The 14,770-nt window shown below is 44.8% G+C and overlaps 1 protein-coding gene across 2 annotated transcripts in view; it reads right to left on the bottom strand.

The window, feature by feature from the left end:
* CRB2 (crumbs cell polarity complex component 2) overlaps positions 1-14,770 on the bottom strand; it is a 54,708-nt gene that overhangs the window by 33,916 nt on the left and 6,022 nt on the right. For both annotated transcript variants that reach the window (XM_071454124.1, XM_071454125.1), the window contains exon 2: positions 12,880-12,943. The gene's annotated coding sequence lies outside the window, so the exon portion shown is untranslated. The remainder of the gene's footprint in view (positions 1-12,879; positions 12,944-14,770) is intronic.

The raw sequence follows: 14,770 nt of genomic DNA, 5'->3' as shown, positions 1-14,770 counted from the left end.
TAGTTACTGCAGGGGTTTTACCTTCAGTGCAGCAGCAGAACAGCCACAGCAAGAGCCTTTCCACCACCCAGCCTCTGCAGTTCAGGAACAAATGGTTCATCTCACTGTCCTGCCTTGGAATGCTCCAAAGATGATATATCATGTGTTATCAACCTTATCTGGACCACCCTGCCCCCTCTTTCATCTCTGGTGTCCTCAGTCTGTTTTCTCAAGATCAGCCTCAGTATTAGTTTCTTGCCAGTTACCACAACCATCTGGAACTCATTTCTGTCTCCTTAGACTCTGCTTTGGCTGTCAGGGGATGTAACCAAACACTGACATGTGCAGAATCTTTCTGCTCAGAGTATTTTTGCCTCACCTGTGTGAATTATGCTCTCAACAATCCACCTATTCCAAATCCCAGCAAATACCTATTATCATTGCACAATTAACATGGCAACAAAGCACCATTCTTAGCCAGGCACTGCTGTAAGTCCAGTAGTGGCACACTTCACAACACCTGGAAAACACACCTAATCCATGGTAATTTATGGCTTCTAGGACTACCTGAAGGACCTGCTCAGCTTTCATGAAACAGAACGAGTATGACAAACCCCCACACACAGAAAGTGGAGGTTGTCCCACAGAGGCTGGGATCCTGTGCAGCCCTGCTGCTCCTGCTGTGCTGTGTGGCCTGTCACACCCCAAACCCTGGACAGAGCCATGGCAGAGTCTGTCACATTAGCCAGACTGAGGGAAGAGGAAAATAATTACATCCAACTTCCTCATAATAATCAAAATACCTTAATCTATTGTCTACCTGTGAGGACATTAGAATTTAATTTTATCAATGTTCATGGTTGCAATTTTATGAGATTTTGTCAGCATAAACAGCAAACCATTCCTGTGCTGCACCCCTGGGCATACAAAAGCCAATGTGGGTATTAACCAGCTTAGTCCAATTAAAGGACCCTAATGCAACTCTGTTAAGGCCCTGATTTGTTAGGCTTGACTACATTTCCAAAAGAGCACAATTGGGTGGATTTGTTATCTAAAGCATAAGCTCCAAGCCCTTAGTCATCCTTGCTAAAGCCTTGCCCAAACTGGTCATGGTTTGTGCTACCCCCGCATCGCTGCCATCCAACGTCACCATAATCTGCTCTTTAACATAGCATTAAAACCAGAGCCAAAGGACACAGCTGCTTTCCTTGCTGTAACACTCATTATGGGAGACTTAAGGACAGCATAACAGCAAGGCTTCTATTCTCAGCCTGGAGCAGGAACCTTGGCAAGCCGGAAATGCATGCCATGGAAATGGGGCAGCAGTGGGCAAGCTGGATTAGAGGAAAAAGGAGAAAGTAGCTTGGGGTACTCAGCAGAACCTTCCTGCCCACTTCTTCTATACCTTTCTGTACACTTGTCATAAACCAATCCTCTACATCTTTGTACAAAAGTTCAGAGAGAATCATATAGCAAAGTACCTCGGCAAAAGTCTGCTTTTGACTCAAAGAACAATGTACACTCGCAGGAGTTTCACAATCTTTCCTCACACAGGGCTTAAAATAATCCTAATACTGCAGATTGGATACTGGGGACGTGTGACAGGCCAGCAAATATCAGTGGTACAAATAAAGCCATTCCTCTCTCCTGTCATGTGCACGCTGTGACTGCCACAGAGGACAGAGCCTCACCTCCCTCCTCACCATCCTGGAACCACTGGGCACAAATCCATTTTACTGAATTGAAGCCACTGGGCACAAATCCATTTTACTGAAGTGGGAAGCCAACAGCATCAGTCATGATTTTTTCCCCAGCTTTATCTTCTAAGGGCCATTAGGCACAACATTACACTAAGCAGTCCATACTAACAGTGGCTGCAGGCTTGGGAAGTTGAGTAAATAAAGAAAAAAATCTTCCAATTCCACTCAAAAACTGTGCCAAATCTGACTGCTTCCATACACTCCACTGTTTTCTGACACTGCTGAAAAGTGTCAGGAATATTTTTTACTCCGTAAGTTTTGGAATTTCAAGCCTCCAGACTCACAGGCCAATTCTGTACACTGAAATGTTTAAATACAATTTGGTGCTGTAATGCTCAAGGGTTCCCCAGAGTCCAATCCCTAACTGGAAATTGGCTCTTTCCTGCTGCCCTGAACAGGCACTGTCCCCACTCTCCCATCAGCCCACTAGATGTCCCTTCTGCACTGCCAAAGTCACCAAAGGCCCCTGTGGGAAAGAAATGAACGTTCCAGCAGCACTGGGGAATCACAACAACTGGACACATCCTGCAGTGCTGCAGAACTGTGCCAGCAGCACCCTGGACACTGCAAGAGCTATTGCAACATCCCCACAGCGGAACAGCCAAGGCAGAGTTTGGGCTGTGAGCCACAACTTTAAAGTTGCTATTGAAACCTGGCAAAATCACACTAAATGTCCAGTCTTGAGATATCCTAATTACATTTTTTAGACACAATAAATTTAGTTTGCTATCACTACCAATCAGAACTGCTGGCAAGCAAATCATGCTGCCTGATAAACGCCAGAGTCCTGAGCCTGTGAGACTGGGCAGTCCTGGGCAGTGGCAGTGGGAAAAGTGGGCTCAAGGGCACAGCAAGAGGGTCCTTGTCTGGGCACTGGCACGCCTATGCAGAGGTCTGGCACAGCCTCACTTTCCTGCACGATCATCAACTTCAGATACAACTGCAGTGCTGAGGAAGAGGAGGGGGGCAGTCCAGAGGACAAGGGCAGAATGAACATGTTTGCCTGAGGGCTGAAATCACCTCCTCTCTCCTCATTCCAAAAAAGAGCTAATTGTAAGGACCATAACAAAGATATCCAGCATGTGCAGCTAAACCATTCAAACACACCCAGATGAGGCTGTGGTAAAGACAGGGCCACACTCCTGCCCACTCTCGAGGAAGTCCCAGAAGTCAGGCTCTGACCAGGGATACACCCTTTGATCTGCAGAGACCCCGCTGGACTGCTGCAGCTCAGCCTCATGCCCTTTGATCCTCTTCCCTGCTCCCATACAGCTGCCTGGTGAGGTGCATCCCTTCCAAGGGGCCTCTGGCAGATGGGAGGATGGGAATGTTGATCACCTAACGGGAGGCAGCCAAACACTGTAAAAAGGGTCTCAGGCAAGATGTTCTGCAGTAAAATGTTATAGCAGGAAGGATGTGCCCAATACGTTGCCAGGATCCGAGGGTGTTTTGAGAGGCCTTTTTGCTGCTGTTTGTGCCACAAACGATCCAAGGCGTTTGTAAATGGTTTCCCGGCGGGGCTCGGGGAGGCTGTGGCGCCGCTGGAGGGCAGGTCTGTGCTCCCAGCCCCAAAGCAGCTGCAGAGCTTGGATTAGCAGCGTTTGCTGCAGAGCTCCGCATTGCCAGAGCCCCGGAGCCAGGCTGGGCTTCAGGGGAAAACCGAAGGGACCAGGGGGAGGAGGCTGCCCTGCAGCACAGCCCGGCTGAAGGAACCTCCTCCTGCTGAAGTTTGTATTCCAGGAAGGCCAAACAGGGGAGTGGGAGAACAGAGAATTTTGGACCTGAAAAACAAACACATCCAGCTGCACCGTGTGAGCTCTGAAGATGAGTGTAGCCTCAAAATCCTGTCTGACATCTATCTTTGCCATGGAAATTACACCTTTGGATTCTGCATAAAATCGGCAAGCTCTGCCTCGTTTTCCTTCCAGCTGCAATCTCTGCTTTTCCTCACAGACTTCACACACAGTCTGCTCAGTAATAAGGCCACTGGGAAAACTGGACATTGTCACCAGAGTAGGTGGCAAGAACTAAAATGGATGCAGATCACAAATGTGTCAAATGTTGAGGAATGAGTAATGTTCTCCAAGATGCCAAAGATGTGGGGTTCACTTTTGTGTATTTGCACCTCAATGAGCACTAAACATCTCTATTATCTCCAAATCGAATCCAGTCAACTAAAGACAGATTTTTCAGTATGAAGGCAAGGGACAACTAGAAAGAAACAGTCCTACATTCAGTTTCCTGACTCAAAGGTGGGGATATTGTCCAGTACTTTCAGTATTCTGGGCTTGCACACTCCTGCCTTTCTAGGAAATACTAGAAAATATTAGAAAAATGTGAGAAGTACTGTTTCACACCAGTATTAGCATTATTACTTCACGGACTGAATCTCCCACGTGAACCAATTGTTTCTACTTCACAAATGTCCCAGAACAATGGCCCTACCTAAAGGGGGTGTGCACGAGTGGCTGGATCAGCTCTGGCCTGGCTGAGAGGCTCTGGCAGGGATTACACAGCACACGCTGCTGCCACCTTGCTGGGATGCTCAGCCCCGGTGTCTCCATCACCACCCATTTGTCAGATTGCTTTACAAATCTCTAAGAACGACCAATACAGATCTTCACAGAAGTGTTAACAGCATTCAAGCTTACTCTCATGGTCTCCAAATGAGTATTTTTGTTTGCTTTTACTTGCAGAACTGGACCAGAGACAAGGGCTTCAGCACTTGCCTCTGCCCTGAGGGAAGCTCTGTTCCAGTCCTCTTAGCCAGCATGGTTTATGCACATTTTCTACTTCATGTCTCACAACAGCAGGCAAACCAAGCTCCTGCTGGGCTTCTGTCAGAGGAGATATTGATCTGCAGCACAAATGCTTGAAACTCTTGCTCTGCTAACTGGTGTGCTGAATGTGCACGGGAGCTCATCAATATGTCTGAAACAAAATCTGCTCAATGGCTTTTGGAAAAAAAAAGAAAAACTGAGGTTTCTGATGAGGTTGTATACAAATATTCAAGTGGATGGATCTAGAAACTTTCCAAGAACTGCTAAAAGCACCATGAAGCACCACTTCATCTGGTTTACAACCATTTCAGTAAGAGCAAGAATAAGCACCTAAGCATCTCTCTGATGAGGTGCACATAAGGCTTCCTATGAGGCTGTATACAAAATACTGAAGTGGATGGAGCTAGAATCCTCCCAAGAACTATGGGGAAAAACACAAAAAGAATTATAATACTTCAAATCAACTATTTAATGCCAATCCAGCCTTGCAATTCACCAATTATATGTATCATTTCTGAAAAGAAACATAATTGACAGCTTATTGGAACACTATCCATTTTATCCCCAAGAAACTTCACTGCATCTAAGCCAACTTTATATATACCCCAGTAAGAAGCAGCATCTTGTATATTTAAAGAAGTTTTCCATGCCAAGGCCAGTGTGTCAGCACCATTTGTTATGCTTGAATGCTTTATGAGACAGAAGTCACAAACCTGACAATTTAACTCTCATTAGCTTTGGGAGTGACTCCATATGCCAGCCCAGCCACACTCTCTGGGCAAATTATGAATGCTTTTGCTTCCAGTTCAGCTTTAGGTCCCCATCTACTACAGGACTTCAGCAAAATTTCCTCTGCTGTCTCTGGGAGCAGAAGGGAAGCCAAAGTACAGAGAGCTGAGCCTCCCAGAATGACAGAGAGCAGGGGCAGCTGAGCTTTGCTCTGTGGTGTCCCAATGGCTCAGAGTCCTTGGCTCTGCTAACCCCACCTCCTGCCAGGCACTGGGAGGTCACGAGGGCCCACCAGTGATTTTCAAAGGAAACCTTCAGCTGGAGGTTTAAACTCCATTTGATCCAAACCTTTTTTAGTGCATGACTCTGAACCAGGGCACTTTGCGTATTTCTGCCAGTCTCCCTTCGCAGGAGGTCACTATGGCAAACACGCTGGAAAAAACAGAATCCAAGAAGCAAGAAAATCTATTTGGGGTATGTGTGTGTGTCTGTGTGTGTTCTGAGAAAATGACAAACCACTGCCACTTGTCATATACGAGACTAAGTGAAGATTTCTTCAATTGCATTTCTGCCTCCTGTAAAGCTTGCTAAAACACAGGTTCCCTTGGCTTTTGCATTTCCTTTGTTCAGGCCAGACAATGGAGATTAATCAGTGCCCAGTACCCAGTATTTCTGAGATTTTACAGCTTCCTTTCACTTAGGAAGGTAAAAAGTCAACTTTTATGGGCTGTTATAACATTTCCTCTTTTAACTTGGGGAATCATTACAGGCATTTCTCTGAAATCTTGGATGAGCAAATGATTACTTTTAATTTTATTCTGTCTGTCAGAGTTAACCCTAAGTATTCTTGTCCACATTACAATCTGAAGTGACCTCTTATTATACCAACCAACTTTTGGGAGAACAGCAATGAGAAAACTAAAGCAACCAAAATGCAGGAGGGAAAGCCAGCAATGTCAACACATTGTGTTTCCCCTTGACACGGTTTCTTCCCATTCATAAGAGGTTACATACTTCAGACAGGATTTTAAAACAGTGAATCCCATTCCTGGCTATTAACTTCCACACTTAGCTCCAATTTCCTTGTTCCTTTCCCCTCCTAAGTTAACCCTACTGCCACAATCTGTTACAATCGGAAAGCTGACATTGTATTCCCACCACTCAATATCCAGAGTTATCACTGAAGTCAAAGGCACAGTTGATCCTCTGTCCATGACTTTGAAGCTCACAATCCTCTGTTACATCAGCCACAAAGACAGTGAGTTGTTCAATCTGCCCAATCTTGTCTTTTTCTATTGCTTTGCAGAGATGGTGCTTCCACTACAGGCACATCCTTGAGTGCTGCTGGAATTTTGCTGCTAGGTCAGAACTGGCCCCTACAATGTAGGAAGTAAAGAACTTATTTGGGCAGGAACACAGAGGAATTGCCACAGCAGCAGTGGACACAATGCTTCCCAGTTCATTCATCCATCTCCAGCTGAAATGGAGCTTCCAGGGGTGAAATGAGGTCAAAACAAAGCAAAAGGGGAAGTGCAATCTGTCCAACAATAAACCAGGTGTCAACATCCATTGCACAGAGCCTGACCAAGGACAACACGGTCACTCCCTGTTAGCTGTGCTGGGATGTTGGGAATTCTGAGCAGATGTTAATAGGATGAATACATAGCAGTTGTACAGTCTCAGAATAATAATGCCTGTGAATGCCAAAAGCATATTGATCTCCTGAAGTGCATAGTCAGAGCACCTAATGGCTCTAGAGAGAGCAGGGAAACACTCAGAAGGGGAAGAGGAAAAAAAAAAAAGAGAAGATGCTTCAGATTGGAGAGTTCTATGAGCTAAAAGAGCCTTGGGGCACACAGGGATGTTAAACTGCTGCTGCACTGACACATTCTGGGGGACCCAAGAACACACAGTTCATGCACAGGAATGGGAGAAGGAATTTACAGCACTTGTATAATTATAACAAGTCTGAACCACTTCTTCTAGGTAGAATATTAGAACCAGGAAGAACCTTTAGAGGAAAATAAATCCTTACTGCACTGTCCTGATGGACCAGAACAGGGGGGAAAAGAAAAGCTAATACCAGTGACACAGAGAATGCAGATACTGTTCAGAAGAAATTAAAAGGGAAATTCTTTCAATTTTAATGACCTCAGCTGTTATTAGTGATGCAGATCAGGGCTTTGTTCTAAAAGGAAATCTCGTAGCTAACCTGTAGCGTCTTTTTCAAGTGGGAGACATTGAAAGCTCCTTTTTGCACCAGGGCTGTCTAACTGGGAAATTCAATTCACTCTCTTTGCTTTGATATCTATTTAGTTCAGCACTACACACGCTGTCAGAAGCAAAATGTTATCCTTCACTGCACCTGAGGGCCAAGAGGTCCAGTGTCATATGCTCCATGGAACTGATCCAGTGTTTTCACCCTCTCACAAAGACATGCAGCTCTTTGAGGGAGGACAAGACTCCAGGACAACAGGACTGCAAATTACCAGCCTGGTCAGAGGGGATTTTCTTTTTTATGAGCTATATGAGCTATAAACCAGACCAAAATACACTAACAGAGATATCCTTGTAAAGTTCACTCCCAGCAGTGCCACCATAGGAGCATATCAGAATTCTAGCAGCTCTGGTCAATAGTATTATATATCCCCTGAACCACTAAGGACATTAAGCAAACACATTGAAGAGATGAGAAAAGATTCCAGTTATCCTGAGCTTCCCACTCTCTGACCACAAAACCACACTCTCACATCAAATGGGGAATGTAACTCAAGGGACATTTTAATCCTACACCCCTATTCTAATTAATAATCCTACTTTATCAATATTTGATGGAGCTGTTATTGTGTCTGCTCTGGCCACTTCACTTTTCAGAGAATGCTCTGAATTGCTGTGCTCCTTTCAAGGCAGTACAGACTGGACCCATGGCACACCCTTTCCTGAGGCAGGGCCCTGCAGAAGGTCCTGTTCAGGAGCAGCCCATGGGATGGACGGGCAGTGCAGCATTGCAGCTGAGCAGCACCTGATGCACCAGGATCTACTGACTCAGCCTAATGACCCCTCCCCACTGCTGGGGTGGGAAAGAAAATGAACTCATATCCTGAAAGCCAAGCCACAACAGACACAATGGTGAGCACAACAGAGCCCAGCCATTATGTATGTTGGCACAGAGACTAACAGTTAATAAGGCCCAAAACCAATTACAAGGAATAAAACTCACCGTTTTTTGCAGACAAAGTGTTGAAGAGAAGGAAGCAGACTACACTGTGCTAAACATGACAGACATGCCTGGCCTCACCACAAACCTTCACTCATGGCACAGCCTCACTCACATGAGTATCTGACCAGGCCTGCTGTTGGGATTGCACCTGCACAGGGTCAGGAGCTTACAGATGGACGTGCCATAGCAAAGTGTGAAACAGAGAAAAGAATAGAGGAGAGCCCCCCTGTTTGAGACATCGTGCTGTGAAATCCTGTTTGTAGTGAGCTGCCAGGAAAACGCCTCAATTTCTACAGGCTGGGATAAGCACAGGTACTTCATCTCAGAGACAGAGGGTCTGACATCCCCAGGGATGGGCTGGGGATCCACACCATGGAGCAGGGCAGCTCCTGGCACTGGGCAGGGGGAGGCTACAGCACAGCAGACCCATGGCTTGGTGCTGGAAGCAGCCCTGGAATTAAACTGCTTGCAGGAGTATTAATGCCAGTTCTGAGTAGTGGAGCTCCTGAGAGCTGCCAAGTGACAAAATAATGCTTTCGGTTGTTTGTTTCCAGGAGGAGAAAAAAAAATAGGAAAGACAGAAGAGAAACATCCCAAAAGTGGAAGGAAATAAATGTTATCAAGATAAAATGGAAAAGGCTTAATACAGTCTATCAAACACTAGGTATCCCTGTCACAGCACAGGCTACCAAGGTTTAACTGAGCAGTGTGCATTTTGAAGGACGCTGTTTCATCTATAAAAGGTTTGGAGATGTTACAACTTAGTTTTTTTGCCAGGAGACACTTTATTAAAATTGCTGTAAACAGTAACTCCTTCAAGCACAGAAAAAATTGCTGTAAACAGTAACTTGTTCAAGCAAAGAAGAGGCTCTTCCTGCCATGAGCTTAAAAGGATGTAAGCCTTCAATTCTGTTTTTGAAGAATGTTTCAGATATTGATTTCTACCTCATACTTAACATAAGTTAGGTTTTCTTCACAGTTCTGGTGCTCAGAGGAGAAAGCAGGAGCATTTTCCTGAGTCTCTGAATCTTTACACAGATCTTTCCTAACACCATGTTCTCTGGTTAGATCTTCCCAATACTTCTCCAGCAGCTGTAGCAAACCAAAGTATTTGGCAATATTGAGTTACTCAAATAAATCTGAGCCTTCTCTCTGCTCAGAGGTCTCCCTCAGGGCCCTGAGTGGGTTGCAATAGTACAGACAGTTGCTCTAAATAGCTTGGATCCAAACACTCTACTTGATGGTGATTAAATATATAAAATGTTACACATCCAATGTTTGAAATGCAAAGGCCCAGAGCACCTCAGCAATGCTTTCCACACAGAGCAATTACAGCACTGGAAGTACTGGAAATACCATCATGTGATCCAGTCACAAACTACTGATCTAAAGAGGAGGAATCCAGAACAGAAAGGAACGGGAGAAAGTTCAAGATGTACAATTGATGTTTCCCTTTTGTGTAAGCCAGTCTTTATTGCAGACCTGTATGAGGAAACAAATGTTGTACACACCCAGCTGCCACACAGACACTATTCCTAGGAAGGATCACAGCCTAGGCCATTCAAGGCAGAGCTTTTTTGCTGCTACTGTTAGATCTGTACCCTTCAAAAGTTGGGGTTTTTTTGCTTTGAAAAGGCTCTGCTTTACAAAGATGTTGCTAACAGAGGAAGCGAATCTATGATACTGCAAATTAATTATTCTTTGTTAGATAGTTCTACTTTTATTTCTAACAGAATACTAATCCTGACAGTTAGCACTGATTAGTATTTTGGAAGTGGTTCTCAAGAGCTGCTGACTCACTGGGCCGTGGTCCTCACTGTTTCAACAAACTACAGGAACAGGCAAAGCAAAAGCACAGACCAGGCAAAACCCATCTATGGCTCATCAAGGAATTTAAATACATGAAAGTAAGTGTGGCTTTATAGTCCTTTAATTATGCATTGCATCTGAATTATGTATGGAGCCGAGGGCACGCAGGAATGCTGGTGGAAGGAAGCAGCACTGTGCAGTGGCACTTCCTCCCAGGAAAAGACAAGACTGCTCTGCACCAGGCTCTCTGCAGCCTAATGGAACCTGCCATTCCCAGACATTCTGCACAGCCATTCTCAGGGAGGAGCTGTCTCATCCTGCTCAGCAATCCCTGCTGCCCCCTCAGAGGAGCACATTTCCATTGCTGGAGAGCAATTACTTCCCCTAGATCCTGCTGTGCTCTTATTTAGCCCAAGTACTCTTCAAGAATAATGTAATCCATAGGTACTTTAAACCTATAAAACCTAACTTACTTAATGTCAAGTGTTTAAATACAGATCATGCCTTGCATATCAGTCAGTGCTTTGTAATAATGTATGGCATTTGTCTAATCTGCAGTTTAACATTCTGTGGACTGTAATAACTGTTTTTGCTACTCTAAGTCAATATTTACACCTTCACCATTTTTGTGAGGCACAGCATTAATTGCCTCTTGTAATGCCATATAATCTGGCTGTAGGGTCCCTTGGAAACAAAAGTCAGCTTTAATCAGTATATCATTAGTCAACACTAACCATTACCCCAAGTTCTGCCATTGCTACTTACAGTGGATCTATAATAAATGTACACATACACAAATCATGCATGAGTACAAAAGCTCTCTCCTCTGAGACAGTTTTACAGGTTGGTCTATCCTTATGCCTTTCCACAGCCAGACATCAACAAAGAACATCCCTGCACCTCCTCCTTAGACTGTGCCTCGCACAGGGTGAAACACTAAGCCCTGCTCCCTGAAGCAAGTTTCATGCAGAAAACAGACACTGTCAACTTCAGATACAGCCCCACACACAGGCTGAAATTTGGTTTGTGCAGAGAGAACTTCTGACACTCCAGGTGTGATTTTGCAGAAGGAGTATTTGTGCTTTTGTCTTTCCCTGAGGCACAATGACCTTCCCTCGAGCGGAGCAGCTCTGCAGCCAGCCCGGGCCGGCACTGAGCTGCAGCTGCCACACGGTGGCAGAGCTTGGGCACCGTCACCACCGCGCTGCTTCCCAGGAATGCACCAGGAATGCTTATCCTCTGCTCAAGGTGACTCTCAAGATGATTTCTTGCCTCCTCATTAGTTACTATACATATTTATAGACAAATTAAAGACTCAAACAAACGTTTATTCAATTAATCGCTTCGAGTTCTAGTGGAACAAACAGTATCAAACCAGTTCATCAGCTCAGGGGCTTATGACAATTTAATACAATTTAATTTTTTTCTGCTCCCTCTCTGTGGTATCATGTCTCACACAAGAGTTAAACACCAAACACTGGCAGAGTTCTTTGTAACAGAAGGAGCATAAGGAGTTCTGAACCATCAACTACTTGCTTCAACTCACAATGAAGAGAAAATTGATTTGATGCAATAATCAACTTAGGCTTGCTTCTACACCCCTCTCCCAAAGACAGGGTGTCTAATCTTTCAATATTTAGCTGATAATTCAATTACCAGCTTATTGAGAGCAACTACAGTGTATGCTCCTCACTGTGATTAGGATCATGTGAATGAACAGTGTTCCACACAAGGTGCTTCTGAATGCCTGCTTTGTGAGACCCTGCCATGCTCCCACTTCAGAGGAAGCTGCATATTTTACCCTTTAAAGATGCTACAACAGCTATGGCTCTGTATAGCACATTCTACGTATTTTTAGATCACACCAGGTTAACCAAGCCCCTTTCCCCCTCTCTGCCACACATTCATGAATGCCCTAATAATGCAGCACAGCTTCATTCTGCCCTCAGTGTTCCAGCCTTGCCTTCACAGAGTTTGGCCCATTTCCTTTATTCAAACCCTCTACAGTCGTCTGCTTTTCAAGCAGCCGTGCTAACGCATGTTTTTGTTTGCAGCTCTCGCTGGTTTGCTCCCTGCACATGGCACCCAGCCTTAGGCCAGCCATGCAGTGGCCTGGCCAGGGCTGTGGGAGCTCTCCTGCACACGGAGCCGTCCCTGCCAGCACAGCCCCGGCACTGAGAGCCCAGGAAGGCCCTGCTGGGACAGTGGCAGGGCCTGGCACGGTGCTCAGTGAGTGACACGGCACTGCCGCGCTGACAGCCTGCGGCTGCTGCTTGTCCAGGCTTTTCAGCTCCACATTTCCATCACCTTTCTAATGGTAAAGCACCTGAACTAATCAAGAGTCAGCTCTGAGAAAGCAGCATAAATGATTGCAAGCACTTTTGCAAAAAGAAAACAAAACCCAAACACATGAATGCCTTTCAAGGCCAGCATGACAAACCTTCTGCAAAGGAAAAAAATGGAGAAGATCACACTATACTTGCTTAGGAATCATTTAGCCTTTACAGGATCTGAACAGGAATATTCATGCTGTGTTCTAATAATAATGGAAGTGGAATTACAAAGTGAGAAAAGAGCAATTTGCAGGATAGGGCTCACTCACAAATTGCAGGAACAGGTCACAATGGATAATCTTCTGCTCTCAGTCCTTTCCAAGTTTCAGACTTCTGCAGACACAAAATAGAAGATCCAATAAATTGTTTATGAATTAAAAAAAATTATAATCCCATCCTAGGTACTTCTACTCTTCCCCTTTAAATTTTCCACAGAACACTGTTTTTGTAGCTGCCAGTTCTGTGACCTTGCTGGAAGTGGCCAAGGCAGAGATCAATTAGTGAGCAGAGAGGAGAGGAGCAGCTCTGCCTGGCTGTGCTGTCCCTTGGGAGGAGGGCAGATCGTTATCAGCGGGAGCGCTAACACACGTTGGGACTGACTGCAAGATGCAGCAAAACCAAAGGAAACGGCACAATCTCTTTTTTCCTTCGGCTTTCACATTTTACATTTCCCTATAATTTAGAAATACTTTAATTTTGCACATAACAAAACCTTGTTACAGTAAACAGTATCTATAACAAACACACCATGCTAGCTTCAAACACAAATTATGAAGCAAGCTCTCTAAACCCTCAGGAAAGCCCCATTATCTCCCATTCCATAGCCAGGATGACCTGAAGCACAGCAGAATTGAGAGATTTTAGTGCTACACTCTACAAACACAGTGACAGAGGAGGCTAAAAAGCCCCAGCACCTGAGCTTCCAGGTTTGTAACAAAGGGCCCCAGCTGCTGAAAGCCTTCAGAACACAACTGGGGGGCTTCCCACGAAGGACACAACTGCTGCCTGACATACAGACATACAGCTGTGCTCTCAGGACTGCAGGAACCCCAGCTCTTTAGCATTTAAATGAGTGCATCAATATTTCACATAAAACTTAGCCTAAAATAAGCCACCTAAAATAAGCTGGTTTACAGCATTACTACAGTCTGTCTGCTTGCCTTAATTTGCAGGCAACTATAATGCTGCTTGTGAGACACACTATTCCTTAAGTCCTCCCACAAAAAACCCTGAGAAAGGGCAATAGTTCTTAAATAAGTAATTAGAACAGCTGAAATAATTTAGGTCATCAAAGAACAAGCAGGATAAATAAAAGGTTATAGCACTGTGGACAGTTGGATGTAATAGAATTTTTACATTTATTTGAGTTAAGTGATAGAAAGGCTGAACACCAGGGCATGAGGCAGAACTGCTGCACAGCATCTGTAACAGGAAGGCCAAATAGGATAGCATTGCATGCACATATTAAAATTATTTGGCAGGTTAATTAAAAAAAAAAGAACAACCAGGATACAAGATACACCAACAGTGCTCAACTTCCCACTCTTAACGCAAGCAAGCTTAGACCATCATGGGAAAGTCCATGTAAAATATACTCCCCAAAATACAGGTACATTTCTGTGCAAATGCCTAATCTGACCCTTTTGGACTTGCACTGCAGCGAGAAAACCCTGGCAGATCCTTGACTGTGAATGCTCATCACAAGGATAACTATTTGTCCAAACATTTGGGCTGCCCAGCCCCTTTACAGCCTGGGCTCAATTGTCCCTTTGAGGGAAATGTGATACACTTCCAAACTGATGGTCAGCATTGCAGTCTCCATACCTCCCACAACACAGGCATCCAAACCTTTCTCAGTGTTTCAGCAGACACACAGCTCCTTTGCTAGTCACAGCTCCCTGACATCTCCAGCTACTGAATATCCACATCTAGATAACATCTGGCATATCAAAGTTGATGAAATTTTGAGGTACATGCCTAAAGTCTGGAATATGACTTGTATCTGTTGCAGATCTGTTTTCCATTTATCACATTATGTGACAAAACCAGTCAGCACAGCAGCAGCTTCAAGGGTACATGGAGTGAAGAGTCTCAAATAGGGAAAGGTTACTTCTGGTTTGTGCAGTGGGAGGGGACAGCACCTCCTCAGAGAGGAGACAA

This window comes from Agelaius tricolor, unplaced genomic scaffold (genome assembly GCF_023055355.1).
Source record: "Agelaius tricolor isolate 1412-34295 unplaced genomic scaffold, bAgeTri1.0.p SCAF_38, whole genome shotgun sequence".
In the NCBI taxonomy this organism is placed as follows: domain Eukaryota; kingdom Metazoa; phylum Chordata; class Aves; order Passeriformes; family Icteridae; genus Agelaius; species Agelaius tricolor.
Note: the sequence above shows the minus strand (reverse complement) of the source record. Positions and strands in the feature narration are given on the sequence as shown.